Below are 25755 nucleotides of genomic sequence, written 5' to 3'. Positions count from 1 at the left end.
ATATTCATTTATTTACGGACTGTTATCGTCATCTTCATAGTTGTTGCTTCACCACATTTCGGCCAACTTATCCGCTGGCCTTCTTCAGGAGGTTAACTGCGACTGGATAGGAATGTTGAGTCTTGTAACTGCATCCTCAGTAATTACTACCTTCCATAGTCGTTGTCTCACCCCATTTTGGTCAACTAGTAATTACTAGGGATACAGTTACAAGACTCAACATTCCTATCCAGTCGCAGTTAACCACCTGAAGAAGACCAGAGGATGAGTTGGCCGAAATGTTGCGAAACAACACCAACTATGAAGATGATAACAGTCCGCAAAAAAATTAATACAGAGCAGATAATACACTTTGATCTTTGCCAAAACTTAAATGTGAATGATTACATCAAATCATGCCTCTTTGTTAATCTTTTTATTCAAAGTTTGTGGTTGATGTAGAAGGTGAGTTCTTGCTGTGAATGTCTTATATGGAGGAACCAGAGAATGGAGGTCAGTCGAGCACCTTGAATGTCTATATTTACTTGCCTTTCAAGAAGGGAAGAGTTAGACATTTAAGGTAGGTGTTAATCGGGAAAATTCAATTCCACTAAAAGAGGCGCTCTACATTGGGGCAAAAATGTAAATTGCTTCAGTCTAGAAGAATTTCTTTTTAGCTGTAGTGGAATGGGGACAAAAATGGATGGTAACATTCGATGCTGCCAAGACTTAGCTTGTTTCCTTTAATAATTATAAGAAACTTTCTCAACCATTAATAGCCATGACTAATGATACATTACTTGGGAGTACTTCATTCAAACTCCTCGACTTAACGTTCACGAAGAACATTGAGGGAATTTCCAACACTGCTGCAAAGAAAGTGAGCTCTCTCTACCCTGCTAGAAAGTTACTTACGCTTGAGAGTATCGTGTACCTCTACAAGGTCGCCATTCACCCATGTATGGAGTATTGTTGTCACCTCTGGTCTGGTGTATCTGCTACAAGTCTCTCACTTTTAAACAGCGTTCAAAAGAGAATCGCCAACCTAATTGGTCCCGCACTGTCAGCTAGACTTCAACCGCTATCCCATCAACGAAATGTTGCATCCCTATGCCTGTTTTACAAGTATTTTAATGGTAGGTGCTCCAATGAACTACAAACCCGTGTGTCCCCTCAATCTAAATACTTCCCACAAGCAGCAAAATCCCACCTCTACACAGTATAAATCACCAAATGCCAAAAAGCCTTCTACTAAAATAGTTACTTCTCTAGTAGGACTGCTAGATTTGGAATTCCCTTCCAGGTTCCTGCTTCCCTGACTGTATTGACATGCAGAAGTTCAAGTGTAATGTGGACAAACATCTTGCTGCTCAACTCCCTACATTCTATTCCTGTAAATTCTATCCCAGATAGTTCCTACATCAAAGTGGCACTGTCCTTGCTTAGGGTAAAATGCAATTGAAAAAAAAAAGAAGAAAAATCAGGTATAATATTATGTGTTGTTTTCTGAATTGTATTTTCTTTTTTTTCTTTCTTTTTTTTCTTTTTTTTTTTTGTTCCTGGTGATTTTCTTTGCTTATCCTTTCTGCATGGCAACTAGGTCAAGCCTGTTGATGACTTCTCAGTATGACAGAATTTATTCATGACCCTCAACCCCCAACACACTATAACTCCCTCCTTGATCCATGGACTTTGAGTAATATGTAGTAGAACCCCCGAGGTACGGTGGCCCCAGGATACGGCTTTTTCAGGTTACAATATGGAATACGATGGTTACAGTATTTACCCCGCCTTACACTGTCATTTATAATGTTATTTGATTATATACACGTGTATTATATTTTATTACTAATTTTTAATATGTATTGTATAAAATTTTGCTTAGTCCTTGCCATATGGCGATTTCACCTTACGATCCCAACCCCGGAATGGATTAATGTCGTATCCCGAGGTTCTACTGTATATGTATATTAGTGGTCTGTCAAGGTCACAGGGGAGACAACCAAGCAAAAACAAAAACCCTAAGCAAAATTCATCCGAAAGCAGCAAAACTAAAGCTGGCCTGCCAGGACACTATATATAAAAATGTAGGCACATTTGGGTATATTTTATTGGTTTGAAAATATAGGTTCTTTTTTACCAATTGTCATAAAATTTTAACCATGGAATAGTATTATAATCTTCAAAAAGCCTGCAAATTTTCATGTAGTTTCGTCCCATAGGACTAAAGATATGAGCATTATAGGACCAAATATATGAACAGTATATATATATATATATATATATATATATATATATATATATATATATATATATATATGTAGATAGATAGATAGATAGATAGATATACAACCTTTTTTGGCAATTTTATAAGTTCCAAATCTCAGCGACTATTGATCAGAATTTAACAAATGATGGCTTGTTGGAAAGCTAATAACCTGAATTGTGTAGTGGGCTATGTGACATTTGCCTTTAAGGTCGCACATTAAAGGGATCATCCATCATCCAGAGTCTATTTTTGGCACTTTTTTACAGTCATAAAATATTTCTTTAAAGGCTCCATATATTTCAACCCTTTAAAAATTCTTTAAAATTACTACTATTATAGGGTTTCGAGGGTGCTGAAAACGAAAATGACGTTTACAATTCCAGGAAATTAGTAGTTTCCAAGATATGAAGAAATTATAGTTTCAAAAACTGGGGGATCACTTTTATATATTAATTTAATATAAAATGAGCATGGCCACCTTTTTGGGGGGGTGTCTGTTATTTTTTTTAAAGGTGGTGTTTATTGTGGCATGATAGATCAAAACAAAACCTACGTTAAAAATCTTGTTTTCTATGTTTTCAGATGTGCTGAAAACGAATATCGCATTAAAATTTTCTGCAAACACGTTTTCATACATGAAGTAAATTTCACAGTGTATAAGGATTATTTGATACTGGAGATATTCATAATCGTACTCTATTTCCAAAAGAGGGGAGATATAACATATGAGAAATATTTGGAATCAAGTCTCCTCTTGCTGTTATTTCAGATCATTTGAAACCATAGCTGCAAGTTTTAGTCTCCACTCCATCAAGGCTATGTATATACCTACATACATACATATATATATATATATATATATATATATATATATATATATATATATTTAGCCAGTACAGTTTAGTTTCCTAGAAGTACATCCAATGAAACAACATGTGTCTACCAAAGAGTGCTCAATGAGTAAACAGAGCAGGTATATGAAATTTATTTATACAAACATTGATGGCTACATATGTGCATACATGTTTCTGTAATCACCCGCGTTGGGTGGGGGATTACAGAAACATGTATGCACGTATGTAGCCATCAATGTTTGTATAAATAAATTTCATATATATATATATATATATATATATATATATATATATATTTTGTGTTCAAGTGTAAAAAGAACTTTGCCATAGTCATGAACATTTTCAACTTCCATGAGTCGTCTTCAGGCGAACTGAAAAAGTTGTTTAAATCATTTGAAATAATTAAAATCACTTAAGCGTGCCCTCCCCTTTATATTGAGCTTGATTGATGGTCATTTTTTTATGTGAATGAGTAGGGCTTCTATGATTGGGAGGTGCAATGTGAGATGGCTAAAATGGCAGTGTTCTTTATTATTATGTTTCTAAATTCATTTTTGGGGGTGTCATGTGATACAAGGTGTTGATAGGTGGACCTGATAAGAGAAAACAGGTGACATGTAAGCTGGAGAGATATTTTTTTTAATTACATTTTCACCCCAAACAAGGCACATTGCCACTTTGATGTAGGGGGGCTACTATCAGGGACATAAGCTACAGGGGTACTATGTGGGAAGTTGGGCAGCAAGATGTCAGTTCACGTTACACTTGAACTTCTGCATGTCAGTACAGTTGGGGAAGCAGGAATCCGGAAGGGAATTCCAAAGTCTAGCGGTTCTGGGGAAGAAACTACTAGAATAGAAGTCTCTCTTACATCTAGGGATCTTAACTGTGAAGGGGTGGGATTTTACTGCTTGTCGGGTTTGTCGGGTGTATTTACATCGAGGAGGTACACGTGCTTGCAGTTCTTCGGAGCATTCACCGTTGAAGTACTTGTAGAACAGGCAGAGGGATGCAATATTTCGTTATGGGACAGTGGCTGAAGCTTAGATGAAAGTTCAGGACCTATTAGGTTGGCAACTCTCTTTTGAACCTTGTCTAGGAGTGAGAGACTAGTAGTAGATGTACCAGCCCAAATATGACAATACTCCATACATGGGCGAATGGTGGCCTTATAGAGGTACTGGATACTTTCGGGCGTTAGTAGCTTTCTAGCACAGTAGAGAGACCCTACCTTTTTCGCAGCGGTCCTGGCAATGCTCTCAATGTAATTGTTCCAACTCATGTTTCCTGTGAACGTTAGGCCAAGGAGTTTAAAAGAGGTACTTTCAGATTGCTATTGGTGGTGGAGAAGGTTTCTTGTAATTATTGAAGGAAACAAGTTTAGTCTTGGCAGCATTGAATGTGACCATCCATTTTTGTCCCCATTCCACTACAGATTGGAGGTCATCCTCTAGTGTTTCTGCCATTTCCTTAGATATGTGTTCATTTGTTTTCCTGTTGTGCCTGTTATAGAGCGTGGTGTCATCAGCAAATATACCCATCTCAGACAATTTTGTCAGGGAGGTCATTTATGAATATTAGGAATAATAGAGGTCCAAAGATAAACCCCTGAGGCACTCCCGCATTTATATCATATTGTTTAGATGTACGACCATCGAGGACAACCTGGATTTTTCTCTTATCTAACAGAGAGAACAATAAGCAAGTGGTTATGGTCACCATGTTCCCCGGATTTGTCATCATGGGATTTTTATCTTTTGGGGACTTTAAAACAAAACGTTTATGCAAATAATCCTCACTATATAGACTAATTAAAGGAAAATATTACCAACACTATCAGGAGAATCACTAGAGAAGATCTACAGGCAGTATCTGCAAACGTTGTTAAACATGCCCAGAAATGCATGGATGTCAAGGGGGAGCACTTTCAGCATCTTTTATAACACTACAATTCAAACAATGCTACAGATAATTCAAACAATGCTACAGATAATTCAAACAATAAAAGAATGTTCCTCCTCTCTACTACTTTTTCTGGGCTACTTTTAAGTGGGCCATGGGCAGGAGCTGCTGAGAACACCCTATCCTGCCTTGTTAGCGTTCAAAACCTGGCTTCAAAACCTAGGTAATGCCCTTTGCTCTTCTCTGCAATCTTTTTCCCAGAAAAGAGATATTGCGAGCCTCTATCTGATCTATCCCTATTTTCATGGCAAGTGCACGTCTGAGTTCCAATCTATGGCCACCCCCCTGACCAAACTTTCGCAAAAAACACTTGACTAGCTACAACCACTATCAACATTTTCCCCCACTCTCTATCTGTGCCTAAATCTAAACACAGATTCCATGAACAAAGTTTCTTTTATAGAACTGCCCGCTTAAAGAACACTGTTCCATTGGCCTGCTTCTTGATAATTACAACAATATAGTAACCTTCAAGTCTAATGCAAACAAGTTCTTGTTGAGCCGTCTACTTAAATAATAAAATTCTATCCAACTTACACCATTAACAATTATTAAACTACAACTGTACATTCATTAACCCTTATCCTCAAATGGTCTTTGGGCCTTGATAAGTGGTGACTCCCTTGTAAAAAAAAATCTTAATATGTATGACGCGTGCAGGCTTATTGCTAGGGGATAACTTCGTATATATCTATTCCAATAATGCTCTCTCTCTCTAACTTAAATATGTCTTTATTTACTAGTGCAGAGTTCGCGACACAATGTCGGTTTTTAATGCAGGAAAAATCCAACTAATAAAAAAATTCTTCGCTGAAAGAGTACAGAAAAAGAAATGAAATCATCTGAACATATACTACACTTTGTTCCTATTTACTTGTTTCCCCTACAAGGGAAACGTTAGACACAAAGTCGGTTTTTAATGTGAGGAAAATCCAGTTACTCACAAAAGGGCACTCTGGATTGGAACAAAAATTAAAATTGCCTCAGTCTAGAAGGAATTCTTCTTCACTGAGCGAGAAGAGAATAGTGTAGCATCAGAGAACAGATACTACACTTTCTTCCTAGCCAAAAGGCTAACTTGGCGGTGTAAACCTCTCTCTCTCTCTCTCTCTCTCTCTCTCTCTCTCTCTCTCTCTCTCTCTCTCTCTCTCTCTCTCTCCTCAAGAAATTTAAGTCTGCCGACTGTTACTGAAGGGGGAAAAAAATGAGGGTTGCCGGGCTCAGGTTGAAACGACAAGGATGCCGTGACGTCAGAGCACCACGTCATCAGCAGCAGTCGCCGCCGACAACAACAGCAGCAGCAGCAGCCAGCTAGGTTTGCTATTAAGATGGCCTGTTAGAAAATGGGGATCTAAAGGCTCACTGTGTTCTTTATAGTTTAAAAGAAAATAAGGGGGCACTTCATTTTTGGTTTCTGTCCCACCCGCCCCCTAAGTCCCTGCTTCACCAACTACCACAGCAACGGATGCTTACAAAAAATACAAAGAGAAACGGAAAAAAAAAAAAAAATGAAATGGATGGAAAGCTTTAAAACACAATATATAGCACACGCTCTCCCTGAGAGATGGATGAGTGCTTGCTTGCTCGCCTTATAAACACACGTATTTCTTAGCAGTTTGTAATATTAATGAGTTAATATAACTAAACACTGGCCAACTACACGGAACACCGACTGGAATTTAATTAACATGAGAGGGTAAGAGAAAGACAAACGGACCAAGGCTACCGATTTTCTTCATCCCCAGGCCTTTTATATCATATATATATATACACATATATTTCATTCATTGTGGATTAACTGTGTTAAAATCACACACACACACACACAGCATTTTTTGTAACCTCATCAACAAATCTGGTTGCGATAATCACAAGTTCAGCACTTTATACTTATATAGTTAAGTGTGTGTACGTATATATATATATATATATATATATATATATATATATATATATATATATATATATATATATATGACGGCGGACTGCTAAACATGTAAGTACGTATATAGGTATTCAAGAGGGAAAGAAAGAACCCCCCCCCCTCTTTGCCTGATCTGAATCTTGAAAAAAAAATCCTATATATATTACTACTATGCTTGGAAGAAATAGCCAACAGCAATTTGTTTCCAAAAGTAGTTTGACGTACTCCACTGTTTAAGTGTGTGTGTGTGTGTGGTTTGTTTGGCTTGTATTGATAAGCAGGTCGTGGTTTCCACCGATGTAACCTTCTTGGAGCCACTTAGCTTCTCACAACCCTTGAGCAGTGGTGAGCACTGCTGAAATAAATACTGAAACACAAAAATAAATATTATGATTGTATACACATGAAACTAATTTAAGGGGTTGTGTAGCTTGCATCGACAAATTTAGGTTTCGGCCCGTACGACCTACCCGAGCCAACCTAACAAATCCGTTACTATCGAGCAAACCAGAGATAATCTGACTCGTTGTATTGTTAACGGACTTGGTCGGATTTCATACATGAATTCGTAGTATTTTATATTAATACAAAATAATATATTCAGAATCACTGTTTGGGTACGGAATTGTTTAATTCCTCCCCTGGACACTGGAAAAATATACATAAACATATACATGTCACCCACGGACGACTGTGTTGTCGTATCACTGCTCGTTGATGCGGTTAAACGTGTCGAGTTGTTTTCACGTCGAAAGATTCGGATTTTTACCCTCCATGGCTTTATTTGAATTATTTACGAAAGAGAATCCAAAAAAGAAAAAAATACTAGTCTCCAGTTTTTTTTCACTCCGAAAAAATTAAATCATAATTTTTTTTTTTTTTTTTTTTTTTTTTTTTTTTTTTCAAGTCTTGATAGATCTATTTATTTCAGCGGAAGAAAAAACGGAAATTGTTACAAAAGAAAAAACAAAAAAAACTGGCAGGTACTAGCATCGACATATTTTGGGATTATTGGATAATGCATATCCGCGATTTCATACTGGATAATTAATTCCAAATTTGTGTTTTGCAAAAAAAAAAAAAAAAAAATATTGAAAAAAAAAAAAAAAAAGTTAAAAAGAAAAGAAGAAAAAATAGATTAAATATTGTATATTTTCACAATATTTCATATATATATATATATATATATATATATATATATATATATATATATATATAATGGGTTTGACGAATTCTTTCGTCTTAATGAAACTCAAACGTTTCAGTGTAGCTCATTTGCCATAAGTATAGTTTTATGCTTCGATATATTTGTCATCCAGAGGCTGTTTCACTGTGTATCACAGCTTTTCATTGCGGCTAGACTAGTAAGTATTTAAAACTGATATATTATATATGTTATGTATCACATTTTTTGTTTGTTTTCATAATATCAATTTAATTTCAGGTTGAATCACAACAAACCCGTACAGTACACTACTGAAATCTAAACTATATTTGCACACGTTTTTTTTTTATTATTATTTTGCGCAAAAAAATAATCGCTTTTAGGTAGGCCTGTTTGAAACCAAACAGCCACGAGGAAACCCTTATAAGTGAAAGCTATTTAATTAATTAATTACCAAAGAAAACTTATCAATAATAACTAAATAATAATAAATACGAAATCGTGGACTAGGACTACATAGTACCTATGGGTCTTTCATTTATTACATTTCCAAATAAGGGAAGTGTCTTTTATTTACTAAAGCAAGTGCCCCTTAGAAAAAAAAAATCTAATTCCCTTTCTTCTTGCCAGGTTTATGTTCAACGCACAAAATATTGTTCACACTTTCAAAAAATATGAAAAATAAATAAATACAAGAATAAATTTAAAATATACGCAGAAATTTAAAGCCAATAAGATTGTTTATAAATTATATGCAAGCACTTTTTTTTTTTTAGTCAAGTGCAGATGCGTGTGTTAACAATGACCATCATCACTTTTAACATAAGGGTTTACATTACTTAATATCCGGAAAACTACTTATTTGCGAAACCTTTAAATGCTATATTCGTTTTCAGCATACCCGAAAACCGTATAAAGTCGTCTTTTTTTATTTATTTTTTTTTTTAAGGAAAATGTTAAGGCGGAAACCAAGTAAAAAATTACATAAAGAAATTGTAGTTAAATATTGTTTTAAAATGAAAATCAAGAAAAAAAAAAAAAAAGAAATTAATTACAAAGAATAGTTGGAAACCAAAATCGTTGAATGTTTCATGTATATTTATAATTATATATATATATATATATATATATATATATATAATTATAAATATACTATTTTCAAGTTAAATTCAATTTCTACCGTATCTTTTTATTAAATTATTATGTGAAAGTCGAAAGTGCAAAAATAGATAAATAAAAAAAACTTCTTGATAAGAATGGTTTTCTAAATATTTTCGTACGATCTGTATTGTTTAATAAATTATTAATTGAACCAAATTGTTATAAAACGTGGATTAATACTGTTTGAATGGCAGCCAACACAAAGCTGAAAAGTTCAATATATAATTTTAGTCTGATTTCCATTTGAGAATAAAATACAAACGTTTCTGTCTAGCTTACTTGCGATAAGTATGTTTATACAACTAAAATAAATCGAAAATAAAAATATTGTATGTGGCCACTATAAAAATAAGCACTGAATTTATTTATTTCATTTAACATTTGGAGGCAGACGATATTTTAAATAGTTGAGATTGATTGGTCAATTTTTGTCACGTGAGATAATTCTTTGATTGTGATTGGTGGCAGCCACTGGCGGTGCCAATCTCTCCCTTTGGAAATATAATTTAATCTACAAATTTGCAATAATAATTAAAAAAAATAATAATAATTTGTAAAAATCAGACAAATTATAATTGGATTAATTGGCCCTGTCACCGTTTGGAAAAATCAGGCAAAACTAGTTGATAAAATTTGGGAGCCAACCACTTCATTATAACCAGTTACTTTTCATAAAACGATTTTTTTAAAAACGTGTTTATTCAGAAGAAAGCCGTAAAAATAAACATCGATTTTTAATTTATTTTTTAATATTCAAAGCAGACGAATTTTTTTAATTGAAATTGTTTTCATTAATTAATTTGTCACGTGAGACCAGTTCTTGATTGTGATTGGTGGCGGGCATTAAGTGCTGGTTAAATGATGAGTTTGAAGGGGTAAACATAAGCAATAAAAACTGGTCGACAGATTGATTTTTTTATGTGGTTTTAAGCAAAAAAAATTAAAAAAAATAGTACTACTATTGTCATATCGAAAATAGTAACCTATCCAAAAATTACGAAAATTCATCGACTAGAATTGCTATTGTGTTTTTAGTAAAAAAAAAAAAAAAAAAAAAAAAAAAACGCTATAAAACAAAACGTCAACCATTAAAGTGACGAAAAGTGAGATATTGCCTGTCTTCGCAATTTTCAAGGTGTTCATATCTCGGGAAAATGCCATTTCCCCCCCGATTTTCTGTAAAATTACTTTTAACTATAAATAATTTTCTACTCGATGAATTATCGTAATTTTTGAATATATTACTATTTTCGACATGACAATTAAGTACTGTTGGTTTTGCTTAGAACCACATTAAAAAAATCGGTAAATTTTCAGATTAGGTCCACCTCCACAATTTTCTTTTAAATTACGACTTTTATAGGTTTTCGACTATGCTGAATAGGAAAATCGCATTAAAATTTTGCAGAAATAAGTAGTTATCGAGATATAAAAAATTGTATTATGCATTGTAATCTTTGGCGGCCATCTTTTTTACGCGCGTGCACGCGCGCCATAAACAAATCTACTCATCTATGACTGACACTGCAGGCAGCACTGCACGCGCGTGAAAAAAGATGGCCACCAAAGAATACAATGCATAATATAATATTTTATATCTCGATAACTAATTATTTCTGCAAAATTTCAATGCGATTTTCGTATTCAGCATAGTCGAAAACCTTGAGAAGTTGTCATTTAAAAGAAAATACCAAAAAAATCGATCTGTCGATTCTATCTTAAACACCAAAATTGTTTTTTTTTTATTTTATTATTATTTTTTTTTTTTTTGGTTGAAGAAACATTTCGACTCAAAATTAATTTACACCGCATGTAATTTGAAGAAAAACACGTTTATAACGTACGAATATACTACAATAAGCGTGATTTTCACAAAATGAAGTCTTATAGGATATCACAGAGTTTGTTTGTCGTGCTCACTCGGGAGGAAAAAGTATACATCTTTTCTATTACTATGCAATTCTAAATGATTTTTACTTATTTAACGTATTTAATATATATATATTAGATGAGCATAAATATGTCGCTACACATTCAAGAACATGTTTCGGTCAACCAAGTTACTGGAGACCTCGTCAGGCGATATTGCTTATACAAAGGCTTAGTCCGAAACGTGCTCATGAATGTGTAGCGACATATTAATATTTATGTAGTATATCTTGGCTGGCAGACCTGAACGAGAATCACGCCCCACCCCCAGACCGGCTCTCGGAATAAACAGTCCCAACCCCCATGTTAAGAACGTCTCGTTCAGGTCCGTCTTTTGCCCTACTTCGGTATTAAGCACTCTTGTAACTTCATTAAAACTTCATTGATTGTTTTACCGCTGGAAAATATTAACCTGGAATAAATATATAGTATACCGCTTCGCTTCGCTTCATTGGGAAAAGACATTCATTTTCTTGTCTCAAAAAAAGATCCAGTACCGTACAATTGTTTCGGCCCTTAACTGTTTTTTTTATTTATTTTTATGTATAGTTTCAGCATGTGTTTATTCTTATAAGTGGGCATCGATAATAAGTAAAAAAAGAAGATAAATAGTAAAGTTACATAGGAAGTTTATTATATTATTCAGTCATTAAGGGTTAAAGAAAGGTCATAGTATTTCGAAGCTAAATGCTTCTCGTCAGAAGAGAAAAGGCCGGAATTAAAGACATCGATTTTAAAAACAATAAAATTAGTGTTATAGTCTATACATTAAATTATTGTTATTAAGAAACATGTTTAACCTTTCGAACTCGTTTACCAAGTCTGCTGCCCTTATAAACTAGTTGTATTCGTACTAATGTATATAGGCGGTCCCAAATTTATGGCGTCGGAAAAATGTAGGAGATTGTAAACGGTGTTATCTCAAAAACGTAACCTCGTTTCAAATTACCAGGCGCTATTTTATCAATAAATTATAAAAAAAAAAAAAAAAAAATGGACAGAAAACAAGTTAATCCAAATTATATTAAAACATTTTAATATAAAACGAAAATAAAATTATATATAAAAATATTTTTTAAATTGTTCATCGGGAAAGAACTTTATTTATTTATGAAATTTTATTTAGTTTTCTGTTCTTGATAAAATAGTGCCTGATAATTTAAGACGAGGTTACATATATATTTTTTTTTAATTACACCGTGTACAATAATAAAAAAAATAAATAAAATCATGTGACCTACATTTTCCAATGACAGAAATTTGGGTCTGCTCAACTACATCAGTACCGTTATCCGCCTTTGCCTGGGTGGAATATTTGAAGAAAAATAAGTGCTTGTCCAGATAGTCGACTGATCGATTTAAAAAAAAAAATGTTTTAAGCAAAAACATACGTTATACCGAAAATAGTGATATATCCCAAAATTCATTGAGTAGAAAGTTATAGTTAAAAATTAGGCGGACCTGAACGAACGAGCTTCCCCACCCCTGCCGTAAAATTAATTCTTTTTAACGTTTTATTTTTTCTGCGGATTATCGTCGATAACAGACTTAACTTTCATATTAGCAGGAATTTTTTTTTTTTTTAAGTTTATTAATGCCTTTTTACGTGGTAGATAATTTTTCAATTATAACGTTTGAATTTAACCTGAAAAAAAAACTATTTAAAAGTAGCAAATGCATAAGCACTTTTTTACAAAAATATTTAAACTATTTTATTTTACATCACAGACAGCGCCGCTGTGACACAGCGGACACGTGAAACCTTGGGTATCAATTTATTAGAAAGTTATAATTGAAAAGTGATCCCCTATGTTAAAAGTAATTAAAGAAACTTTTTAAAGCAAATTTTGTTAATATGAAAGTTAAGTCTGTTATCGACGATAATCCGCAGAAAAAATTTAAAAAAAAAAAAAAAAAAAAAAAAAAAACGTGAAAAGGAATTAATGGTAATCATGAAGAAAGAGAGAGCCTGTTTCCTCTGTTTGCCTATAGGTGGCGTTAATGTCTGTCCACCCAGTTACGGAAGCACAAAATGTATATAATGGCACCGTTGAAATAAAAATAAATGTTTTTGTTATATTTTAATTTTAAACATGTTTTTTGTTGTTTTTTTTTTACAAACATATTTAAGTTTTTTTTTGTTTTGTTTTTGCAAACATATTTAAGTTTTATTTTTCCAAACATTTACGTTTTGTTGCTGGTTTATTTTCAAACATTTACGTTTTTTCTTTTTTTTTTTAATTTTTTTTTTTTTCAAGCATAAATTAAATGTTTTTGCTATATTTTTCTTTTAAACATATTTATGAGTACAACCGTTTTTCCGCGAGTATTTTTTACGTTCTTATAATAACAAAATCAACGTTTTTTCTTTTCTCATTTTTTTTTATGGAAAAAAGAGGGGGGCTCTTTTTTCTTAATTTTTTTTATTTTACCTTTTCTGCGAGTATATATATATATATATATATATATATTTGAAAAAGGATATTGTAAAACCTTAATCTTACTTGAAACTACTATAAAAAAAATAGCGCGGTACAATAAGTGCATAAGCAAACGTTTCTAAAAGAAAAATATTTAAAAAATTATTAGTTTATGCCTGCAAAAAAAAAACGTAAAAACAAAAAACGTAAAAACAAAAAAAAAACGTAACTGTTTGAAAATAAACCAGCAACAAAACGTAAATGTTTGGAAAAATAAAACTTAAATATGTTTGCAAAAACAAAACAAAAAAAAACGTAAATATGTTTGAAAAAAAAAACCCCAAAAAACTTAAATATGTTTGCAAAAAAAAAACAAACAAAAAAAAATGTTTAAAATTAAACATTTATTTTTATTTCAACGGTGCCATTATATACATTTTGTGCTTCCGTAACTGGGTGGACAGACATTAACGCCACCTATAGTCAAACGGAGGAAACAGGCTCTCTCTTTCTTCTACGATTACCGAATTAATTTTACGGCAGAGGGAAAGCTCCTTCAGGTCCGCAGTAATTTTTACGGAAAATTGGGTAAAATTGCATATTTCTTAGACATTATAAAGTAGACAGAAGTCTACACATAGGGGACATAACTCGAAACCGCGGATGTTTAAGAAATTGCCTTCACCTCTAAATTCCACAATTTGCACCTTTTTTTTTTCTCGCGTTAATAATCTCATCGATAACAAACGAACTTAACTTTCAGATTAAAAAAAAAAACAAAAATAGGATTTTTTTTTTTTTTTTTTTTACGATCTGCCCCAGCGTAGTGGCCAACCACTCAATGTTAAGAACGGCTTTTGGAATAACAGCCCCCCCCCCAGACTTCCCCATATTAAGAGCGGCTTTCGAAGTTGGGAGGGGGTTATTCCGAAAGCCGTTCTAAACATGTGGAGATTGGAGTGTTTATAATAAGTTTGGGGCACATCGGAAAAATTTACCAAAAAATTATGACTTTTATATTCGGGGATCAGTTTTCAATTATAACGTTCTATTAAATTGAACACCTACTTTGTGACCATCTTTGTCACTTGAACGGTGAATATTCCCATTTTTTAAGGGGGGGTACGAATAGCACTTTCTCTCTCATCTACGTCGTCTCCTTTGAAAGAACCATAACTATATGAAATTGTGAAGAAGAAAAAATAAACTTTATTTTTATTTATTTTTTAAGAATTTGGTCAAAAATTGAAATGGTCACTTCAAGAATGGACCTTTGCAAAAATTTACGGAAAATGATGTGTTACATGCACAGACGAAACGTCTTGTGGCAAGCAACAAGTTGTGTTCTTGTGGACATGCCATGTCTATACTGACATGTTCAGCTTTTCAAAAATTGTAAGTTTTGTTGTAAATACAAAAGCCAACTATGCAGAAAACTCTATTCAAAATTTCGATACAGGAGAATAATCTCATATACCGGAGAAACCCATGTAAACATTTTATTTTATTTTTTGTTTATTTATTGAATTCTTTAAATTATTTGGTTTTCTTTACTAAATTATTCCTTGCCTTTGGGAACAATTATTCGTTGTGAATTTTGAAAACCTACTTGTCTGCCATGAATATAAATCGCATACTGGTAATGTTCTATTTTAGCGTCGGAAAAATGTTTCACTATAATTATTTAAAATAACGTATTTAGACCAAGTTATTTTTAACTAAACAGAAATATTATTTGTATCAAATGCTAAAAGTTAGATCCCGTTGAATTGTCGGATCTTTTTACTCAATACCCAAAAAGCTTGGAGGGGGGGTATTTATATATATATATATATATATATATATATATATATATATATATATATATATATATGTGTGTGTGTGTATTAAACTTTGTATTCAATTTTTGGTAGATATACATTTGGAGCAAAATAGCTTCTTGCATGTCCAAAAGGGAAAATGTTATTGACACCGTCTAGTTTCATTTTCTTTTATATATCAACACGTGATTAAAATTTAAATTGATAACGAACCTGTGTTTGTTTTTTTAAGTACTGGCAAAAGTTTGTGGTTTTTTGTGTTTTTTTTTAAATATAATTTTCAATAGTTTATCAATTAAACATTTAAAGAAATAATTCATTTCATTTGGTTTTGTTTCTTTGGAACTAATGCAGAGAGTGATCCGCGCTATTTTTTAAAATCGTATTTCCAAGTTTAATTAAAGTTTTGTTTTTTGGGGTTTGTATTACTGTACACATAGATTCGAAAAAGTTGTGAAAAAAAAAACAAATATATAACAAATAAATGTTATCAAAGGTAAGATAGGTTACTTTTCTAACAAAGCTTCTTTCTTAGAACAACTGCACGCGGCGTGCAGTGCACGCCTGTGGAACTCTGTTCCGTCTGCCTGCTTCCCACCTGACTACAACTTGGATGTGTTCAAGTCCAACGTTAACAAATTCCTAATGAACCGCCCCCTTAAGTAAACACTTCATCAAATTTCCACACTAACGTAATGTACTTGCAATAACCCTTATCCCTGAGTGGCTTCCGGGCCTTGATAAGTGGTGACGTGACCACTGTGTAAAAAAAAAAAAACTGGATATAATTTTCGTGTTTTTATTCAATTTAACCTGTTTATTCAGCTCGAAAAACATACTGTGTTTACCGATGTATTGGAAAATTCAAAATGGCGCCCGAGTCCCGACTGTCTCTGTAACACGGTAAGTTTGGGGAAAGGTGTTATAAATAATAAATTAGACAAAATACTGTTAGAAATTCGCTCAATATATGTTACCGTGACTTAACTTGACATATATTCGGTGGTTTTTTAATAGTATTTTGTCTAGTTTATTATTTATAACACCTTTTTCCCAAACTTACCGTGTTAAAGAGAGAGAGTCGGGCGCCATTTTGAATTTTCCAATACATACATCGGTAAACACTGCATGTTTTTCGAGCTGAATAAACATGTTACATTGAATAAAAACACAAAAATATATCCAGTTTGGTAGAAAAGTAACTTATCTTGCCTTTGATAACATTTGTTATATATTTGTTTTTTGACAACTTTTTCGAATCTTTGTGTACAGTAATACAAATCCGTTTTTTTTTTATTCAATTGTAAGGTTAAAGTACAGAATAGGTACAAAACACCCTCCCCTCCCCATGTTAAGAATGGCTTTTTTTTTTAATAATAACGTTATTATTTCAGCACGGATCATTCTCTGCATGAGTACCAAAAAAAAAACTACCCGATCAAATTAAGTGAAATTTTTTTCGGAAATCTTCAGTTCAAAACGGATACGTACAATATAACTTTTTTTCGATATTTTCATTTTTTTTAATGGCTTGATTAAACTGTACAAGTACCGAATTGATAAAAAAGTCATTGTTTTTTTTTTTTTTATCCGAAAACTCCATTTATCGACTACAAAATCTCGTCCCAATAATAAACATTCGAGTCAAAACAACAAAAAGAATATGCTGTTGTCCTAGTAATGAGTAATCAGAAAATGAAGGAAACGAAGTGAATCTTTTTTTTATTTTATAACTTTATTGTTTTATATTTATTAGTATGATTAAGAAAGAAAACTTTTAAGAAATAAAACATTCTTTTTAAAATTAATACATTTAATGTTTAATAACCTGATTTTAGAAATAAAATAATACAGTGTTAGTTCCGATTCAGTGAAATAAAAAAGAATGTGCTAGTGCACTGCAGAGTGATCAACGCTATTTTTTTACATCGTATTTCCAAGTTTAATTAAAGTTTTATGATATGTTTTTTTTTATTCAATTGTAAGGTTGAAGTATAGAATAGGTGCAAAACAACTCCCCTCCCCATGTTAAAAATGGCTTTTTAAATAATAACGTTATTATTTACGTCCGGATCACTCTCTGCACTAGCACTTTTTCCTTCGGTAGTCATGGTTAGAGGCTATTTTGCCAACACATCTGCCGAATTTTTTTGTTTGAATTGAATATTTTTTTTTTTTTTTTTTTTGCCGACGCTAAAATAGGACATTTCTGTGCTATCCATTTTCAACATACCCGAAAACATGTAACATTCGTCATAGAGTACCTATTTACTATGCCTCCCCACGGGACAGAGTTAGACACCAGGGTCGTTTTTTAACGTGGAGAAAAGGTACAAAAATAAAAATTGTCTCAGTCGTGAAGGATTTCTCCTCCACCTAAAGAGAACAAGAAATAGAAGTGCAGCATCTGAAGAACAGATACTACACTTTGATCTTGACCAAAAGGCCAAGTATATACTCTACCCCCCCTTTTTTTTAGACGGGAATATACCCCGGTCACGTAAGAGGTGTTCAATTTAGTATAACGTTATAATTGAAAACTGATCCCCCGATGATGAAAGTTATAAAAAATTTTTTTTTTCAAAAGTTGTTTTTAAACCTGAAAGTTAGGTTTGTTATCGATGAGATTAATATGGGGGGAAAAAAGGTGTAAATTGTGGAATTTAGAGGTGAGAGGGCAATTTCATAAACATCCGCCCTCGGAACGAATATTTTAGATTATTTGTTCATGGTTGCAATATTTGTCTCTATAGCGACAGAGTTTTTGGTAAATTTTTACGTGCCCCATCGTATTATAAACACTCCAACCTCCCCATGTTAAGAACATCCCCCAACCTCGAAAGCTGTTCTTAACATGGGGTCGTTGGGGGGGGGTATACTACGCTGGGGCAGGTCGTAAAGAAATACCGATTTTTTTTCCTACTAAAAACACAATAGCAGTTTTCCTACTCGATGAATTTTCGTAATATTTGGATATATTACGATTTTCGACATGGCAATTATGTAATATTGTTTTTGCTTAAAACGATATTTTTAAAATTCGATCTGTTGACTTAACAGGCACCGAAAAATAATGTAATCATTGTTTACATTTTAATAGCATTATAATTTATTTTTTTTTCATTATTTTGTTTTTGATTTAAAGAAACTTTCGATTGATAATGAACTAAAATAAATTGTCAATGTGTATTTCTAAAAGTTACGTATAGGCGAGAAACGTGTCAACATGACAATTGACAACGTTGAATAATTATTTGACCTAGTATTCCACATTTATACATGTATCCGCCACACAGACTTTTTGTCGCTTCTGCCAAACGATATAATAGTAATCAGACTATTTTGACTAATAGCAGGCGAAAATAAAAAATGGCGGAAGTCACCTGGTAAATCAAAATTGCGAAATATGAAACGTCACGCATATGAAACGAAACACGCGTTCTGGTTATTTAAAGAGAATCGTTCATTTAACTGGAGTTTGAATAAAAAATAAAATAAATAAACTTTTTTTTTTCATAAATCTTTTTTTTTTTTTTTTTTTTTGTATTTTTTCCGACTACTTTGGTGAAAAAACAAATATATAACAAATAAATGTTATCAAAGGCCAGATGAGTTACTCTTCTACCTATCTGAATAAGTTTTTAGTGTTTTTACTCCTTTCAAAATTTTCTTTGTTTTACAGACGAATAAAATAAATAAAATCAATTGTTTTTATTTATTTACCGAAATATTTTGCATTGAATGAGAAGTTGAATAAAACAAATTGTGGCTTGATTAAAAAAAAAAAAAAAATGCGTACGTAAGTGTCCACTAGCGGCTTTTTAAAACGTTTTTAAATGAATAAAAAAAAAAAAAAATTAATTTGTTTATTTTATAGTTTTTATTCAAATTTTAAATAACCGGAACGCATGTTTCTTTTCATATGCGCGACGTTTCTTATTTCGCAATTTTGATTTACCAGGTGACTTCCGCCATTTTTTTTTTTTTTTTTTTTTTTTGTAGCCTGCTATTAGTCAAAATAACCAATGATATTAATAGTAATATAGTAGTAATAATAGTAATAATAATAATAATAATAATAATAATAATAATAATAATAGTAATATAATAAAATAATAATAATAGTAATATACTATTAATAATAATAGTAATAATGGTTCTCATGTAGTTGTCTCCCTGATTCTACTTTCGCTTTTTCTAGTGGGCCGACATCAGTGGATTTTTTTTTTTTACTAAAATGGTGATTAAACATATTTCAAACTGATATAAATTATTGTACAAAATAATAATTAAATTAAAACGAAAATCATTTTTTTCTTATTTTGAATTATTGAATAAAATAAAAATGCCATTTTTTTATTTGATTGCTAAATGTAAAGTTTTGTTTTCTTTTTCATAGTATTTTCAAGTTAAATTCAATTTTTATGATATTTTTGTTATTAAATTGTTACGTAATTTACTAAAATAACTTTCAATTTACCAATGAAGTAAAAAAAAAATGAAAATTTTATTTGATTAAATAATTGTAAATAAGAAAAATTATTTTGTTTTTATTTTTATTGTGCAATAATTTATATCAGTTCGAAATATGTTGAACTAAAAAAAAAAAATCATTAATGACTGTTTTGTATGAATTTTTTTTTTTTTTTTTTCTAAATAAAAATTATTTTGCGTTACACCAGCCAACAGAAATAATAAAATCCTAGTAAATCATTTCTTCTTTAAAAAAAAAAAAATTATTGTCATCTGGAGATATAGGTCAGTGGCAAGACAGATCGAATTATCCCCTGTAAGCCCGAGTATACTTCACCATTTTATTTTAATTTTTTCTTATTGAAGAGTTCAATTTACGATAAAAGAGGTACCATTTTAAAAATCGCCGCAAATCATTTCTTTGTTTGCATATTTTAAAACTAAATATCAATCAGAAGTGACTTTTCCAGGGCATTTATCGTCAATCCCAAATATCAGCTGACATGAGATTATAAACGAATACAGGCGAAATTTGATGAACGACATAATTTTTTTTAAGAAAATTTTGCAAATTAGTCCGAGCAATATAATGTTCAATTGATGATTGATTCTATAATAATACATATGCAATCTGCATGAATTAAAATATCATGTTTAAGCGTATTGTACGACCGAGCAACGCCGGACAGCAAGCTAGTAGTTAATGAAATGTATATATATATTTTTAATCGATTATTAATATCTTTTTATTAGATCCTATCATAAAAGGATGTTCGATATTATAGATAGATCATTAATATGAGACAAATGGAAATAAAAATTATGTTATCAGTTCAGCAAAAGTTAAAGAGATAGAGACATGCCTTTCTCTCTCTAAATCCAGGTTTGAGATATTCAAAAGTAGGAACTAATGAACTCAACGAGGTTGTTAGATAATGCTCGATAACAAGAGCAAATTTTTATTTATTTATTAGAAGGTAAACAGTTACATTTGGTCGCTATAAACAACCATCTGTTTCAATCAATGAGACTTCATCAGGCGACCCTGAACCATCTGACGCTCAGTGAATATAAAGTCCGATTCACATTTTTTTAGACCTATCACACACACAGATTTATATTCAAATAAACATCTACACAATCATGATAATACATATATATTTTAATTGGAATTCATTATTGAGAGGATTATTATTTATTAATTTATTTATTGCGGACTATTATCCTCATCTTTATTAGTTGTTGTTTCACGATGTTTCGGCCAGTTATTCCTCTGGCCTTTGTCAGGTGGTAACTGCGATGGGATAGGAATTTCGAATCTCCTAGCAATTACTGCCATCCATAGTTGTTGGCGTTTCACCACGATTTGGCCAAGTAAGCCTCTGGCCGGCTTTGGGTAGGATTGAAACCGCTAATCTTCAGACAATTCTCACCTGGAACCGTAGAGATTATACGTCTCTATCCACTGCATCACGAAGGCCACAGGAATAGTTGGCCGAAACGTTGTAAAACAACAACCAATAAAGATGAGGATAACAGTCCGCAATAAATAAATTAATCATGATAATGTTTCAGTCCAATTAGTTATAAACTCACGGATCTCGACATGCGACGAAGCGTTCTTTCTTTTAAAAAGGTAGATCCTCAGATTTTTTTTTTTTTTTTCATCATTTATCTGCCTGGGGAAGTGCAACTTCTATTTCTTGGAGATTTGCTGATATCATGAGCATTAAAACTTTTTTTTTTTATATATATATATATATATATAACCATTAAGTACGAAAAACCTATTGTGAGATGTCGAGTTTATGTCTAATATAAATGTAGTTTTTAAATTAAACCCTAACCCTAACTTTTTGTTAGGTTTGGGGTTAATCTAAATCCTAACCATAATTTTTAAATTAAATTTAAATTACCGATTCAGCCACTCTGACAAGTCGTAAACGACGATACATGCGTCAGTGGATAATTATATTTTAAACAATATATATGCCGCTCCCCAGTAAAGATGTTAGGATATTGATAAGGATGATACTTTTTTTTCTTTGCTTCTTCTCCCCCCCCCCCCAGAAAATCAAATGTTATTAAGTGTGTTAATAGATCCTATGTTACTTTTAAAGGCAGTTCTTGCCAGAAACACAAACACTCCTTAGAAAACTAGAAAGAATAAGCGCTGAAGGAATTGTCTCTAAAGAAAGAGAACTGCCTAAATACACACACACACACACACACACAAACACACACACACAAACACACACACACACACACACACACGCGCACATATATATATGAAATAAAATGGAGGTGGAATATATATAAACAGGGTGACCCGACGTTGCCCAGGTTTGAATGATGATCAACGAATGTTTCACAATCCCATATTTTTTATTGTCATCGAAATCGGTGATTGATTGCCTTCTCTAGTTGGGGACCCATTGCGGTGCACCGGGAGGATGCTCATATGCCTTTCGTAGTGACTTAGTTCACAATACATTGTAGTCTACATGGCACTGTACAGAATCTACTGTTGATTTTATAAAATTATTCTTTTATATAATAGCTTGCATTAAAGTTTAAAATGCAAAAGTCAAGTATGTTGTGCTCTAAACACAAACATTTATTTCAACTCGCCCCTGCCCCTGTCATATCAAAGAACCTACTGTTGCTTTTATATGTTGGGCCTTTCACCTTGGTGCTAATAAAACTTCTCAAATGCACTTGTGATGTTAGGCTGTGTAAGGTGTTAACCTTGGTCAAAATTGCCCGTTCTTTCTTTCATCGGATTATTTCGATTATCAATAATTATCGAAGACATTCCGATACAAAACATTTTTAAGAACACATAAAGTTCCTTTATATGAAATTTCATAAAAATTTGCCCGGCCATTTTGGAGTATATAGGGAACAAAATCCCAGACACCCACACAAAGTTCCTTTTACATAATAAATAGATGTTAGCGATGAGATGATTCAAGTATTTTGTTCCTGTTTTTTTTTTTTTTTTTTTTTTTTTTTTCATTTCTAAATATAGTTTGTTTTTTTTGTTTTTTGGAGGGGGGGTCTAATTACCTTAAAAATCTATGTAATATGTGCATATGTTTTTGTAAACATAAAAATACATTTGTTGGTGTTGATCTATAAATTGGTTTAACTGATGGTATAAAATCAATAAATATTATTTCATTGTTAGTACTAACATTAGAAAATTAAGTTTTCAAAAATACAAAGAATCATTTTTGGCATCGAAAAATAGACACAATTTTTTTCTGATTCTGATACCCTAAAAATTTCTGATTTTTTAGACTTCTGATTAACCGTTCCAACACACACACACATTAGTGCAGGGACAATTAATCGGAATCGAAAAAATCAGAACTTTTTTGTGCCTATTTCCCGATGCCAAAAACAATTCTTTCAATTGTATTTTTTTATTAGATTTTGTTATTAAAATAATAAATATTTGTTGATTTTAAACAGCTAGTAAAATTGAAATCTATAGATCACCCCCCCCCCCACCCCCACAAGTGTGTTTATACATTTGAGAAAATATCTGCGCATTTAACATGTTTTTTCAGTAATTGACCAAAAATAGCAACTTTATAATTAAATATTTAGCGATTTATAAACGATCTGAATCGGTGATTGTATCAGAATCAGGAAATATATTGCAATCGTCCCATCACTAATTATTTATATATATATATATATATATTTGCTTTTATTACATGTAGTTTTTAGGAATCAAGGGGCCCCTTTCTGAGATTGACATTTAATCTCTGTAAGATATATAGCACTCATCTGATCTTCAATCTATGGTCACAAAACCTTGACAAACCTTCACAAAAAAAACACTCGTCTAGTTACAACCACTATCAACAATTTCTCCCACTCTCTATCTGTGCCTAAATCTAAACGCAAATTCTATGAACAAAGCTTCTTTCCTAGAATTGCCACCTGTGGAACTCTGGTCTGCTGGCCTGCTTTCCGGCTGACTACAACATGATTGTCTTCAAGACCAATGTAAGCAACTTCTTGTTGAGCTGTCCCCTTAAATAATAAAATTCTATCCAATTTCAACCATTAACGATTACTATACTGTTGTCCCAGGGACCATTGTGTGCTCCTTAACCTTTATCCTCAAGTGGCCTTCCATAAGTGGTGACACCCTTGTTAAAAAAAAAAAAAAAAAAAAAATGTTCAGTTAAATTTCTCCTCTAGCTCACAAAAATATCTACTATTATATGAAAGGAACTTTGTGAGTGTGTTCCCTATAGACTCAAAAACGGCTTAGTCGATTTTTATGAAATTTCGCACAAAAGTACTTTATGTGCCTGGCAGTGTTCTTAGATAGGGTTTGTATAAGAATGCTTTTGATGTTAATTTTATTTTATTTCGGACTATTAGTCTCATCTTATCTTTTTATTGGTTCACAACGTTTCGGCCAACTTCCTCTGGCCTTCGTCAGGTGGTAACCGCGACGGATAGGAACTTCGAATCTCCTAACTGCATTCTCAGCCATCACTGCCATCCGTAGTTGCTGTCGTCTCACCACATTTTTGACCAATTACCTCTGGCACGCTTTTGGGTGGGATTGAAACCGCTATCTTCAGACAATGTTCATCTGGAACCGTAGAGATTCAACGTCTCTATCAACTGCGCCACGGGCCCCGAAGGGCGATCAAGGTTGGATTCTTTGATCTTATAAATCCACATTTATTTATTATCTGATCTTCCATAGTCGGGTCCGTACCGATTGGTATATATATATTATTCCTTATTGGAATTTTTTATTTTTGAGATGAGCATTGTATGTTAATTTTATTTTATTTCGGACTATTAGTCTCATCTTATCTTTTTATTGGTTCACAACGTTTCGGCCAACTTCCTCTGGCCTTCGTCAGGTGGTAACCGCGACGGATAGGAACTTCGAATCTCCTAACTGCATTCTCAGCCATCACTGCCATCCGTAGTTGCTGTCGTCTCACCACATTTTTGACCAATTACCTCTGGCACGCTTTTGGGTGGGATTGAAACCGCTATCTTCAGACAATGTTCATCTGGAACCGTAGAGATTCAACGTCTCTATCAACTGCGCCACGGGCCCCGAAGGGCGATCAAGGTTGGATTCTTTGATCTTATAAATCCACATTTATTTATTATCTGATCTTCCATAGTCGGGTCCGTACCGATTGGTATATATATATTATTCCTTATTGGAATTTTTTATTTTTGAGATGAGCATTGTATGTTAATTTTATTTTATTTCGGACTATTAGTCTCATCTTATCTTTTTATTGGTTCACAACGTTTCGGCCAACTTCCTCTGGCCTTCGTCAGGTGGTAACCGCGACGGATAGGAACTTCGAATCTCCTAACTGCATTCTCAGCCATCACTGCCATCCGTAGTTGCTGTCGTCTCACCACATTTTTGACCAATTACCTCTGGCACGCTTTTGGGTGGGATTGAAACCGCTATCTTCAGACAATGTTCATCTGGAACCGTAGAGATTCAACGTCTCTATCAACTGCGCCACGGGCCCCGAAGGGCGATCAAGGTTGGATTCTTTGATCTTATAAATCCACATTTATTTATTATCTGATCTTCCATAGTCGGGTCCGTACCGATTGGTATATATATATTATTCCTTATTGGAATTTTTTATTTTTGAGATGAGCATTGTATGTTAATTTTATTTTATTTCGGACTATTAGTCTCATCTTATCTTTTTATTGGTTCACAACGTTTCGGCCAACTTCCTCTGGCCTTCGTCAGGTGGTAACCGCGACGGATAGGAACTT

The 25755-nt window shown here is 32.7% G+C and overlaps 1 protein-coding gene across 1 annotated transcript in view; it reads left to right on the top strand.

Moving 5' to 3' along the window:
• Positions 1-8208: 8208 nt before the first annotated feature.
• The window catches only part of LOC145266976 (uncharacterized), a 260300-nt gene continuing 242753 nt past the window's right edge, over positions 8209-25755 (top strand). The window contains exon 1 of the mRNA XM_080122815.1: positions 8209-8352. The gene's annotated coding sequence lies outside the window, so the exon portion shown is untranslated. The remainder of the gene's footprint in view (positions 8353-25755) is intronic.

This window comes from Euprymna scolopes, chromosome 42 (assembly GCF_053919585.1).
Source record: "Euprymna scolopes isolate OS-2025 chromosome 42, ASM5391958v1, whole genome shotgun sequence".
NCBI classification, from domain to species: domain Eukaryota; kingdom Metazoa; phylum Mollusca; class Cephalopoda; order Sepiida; family Sepiolidae; genus Euprymna; species Euprymna scolopes.
Note: the sequence above shows the minus strand (reverse complement) of the source record. Positions and strands in the feature narration are given on the sequence as shown.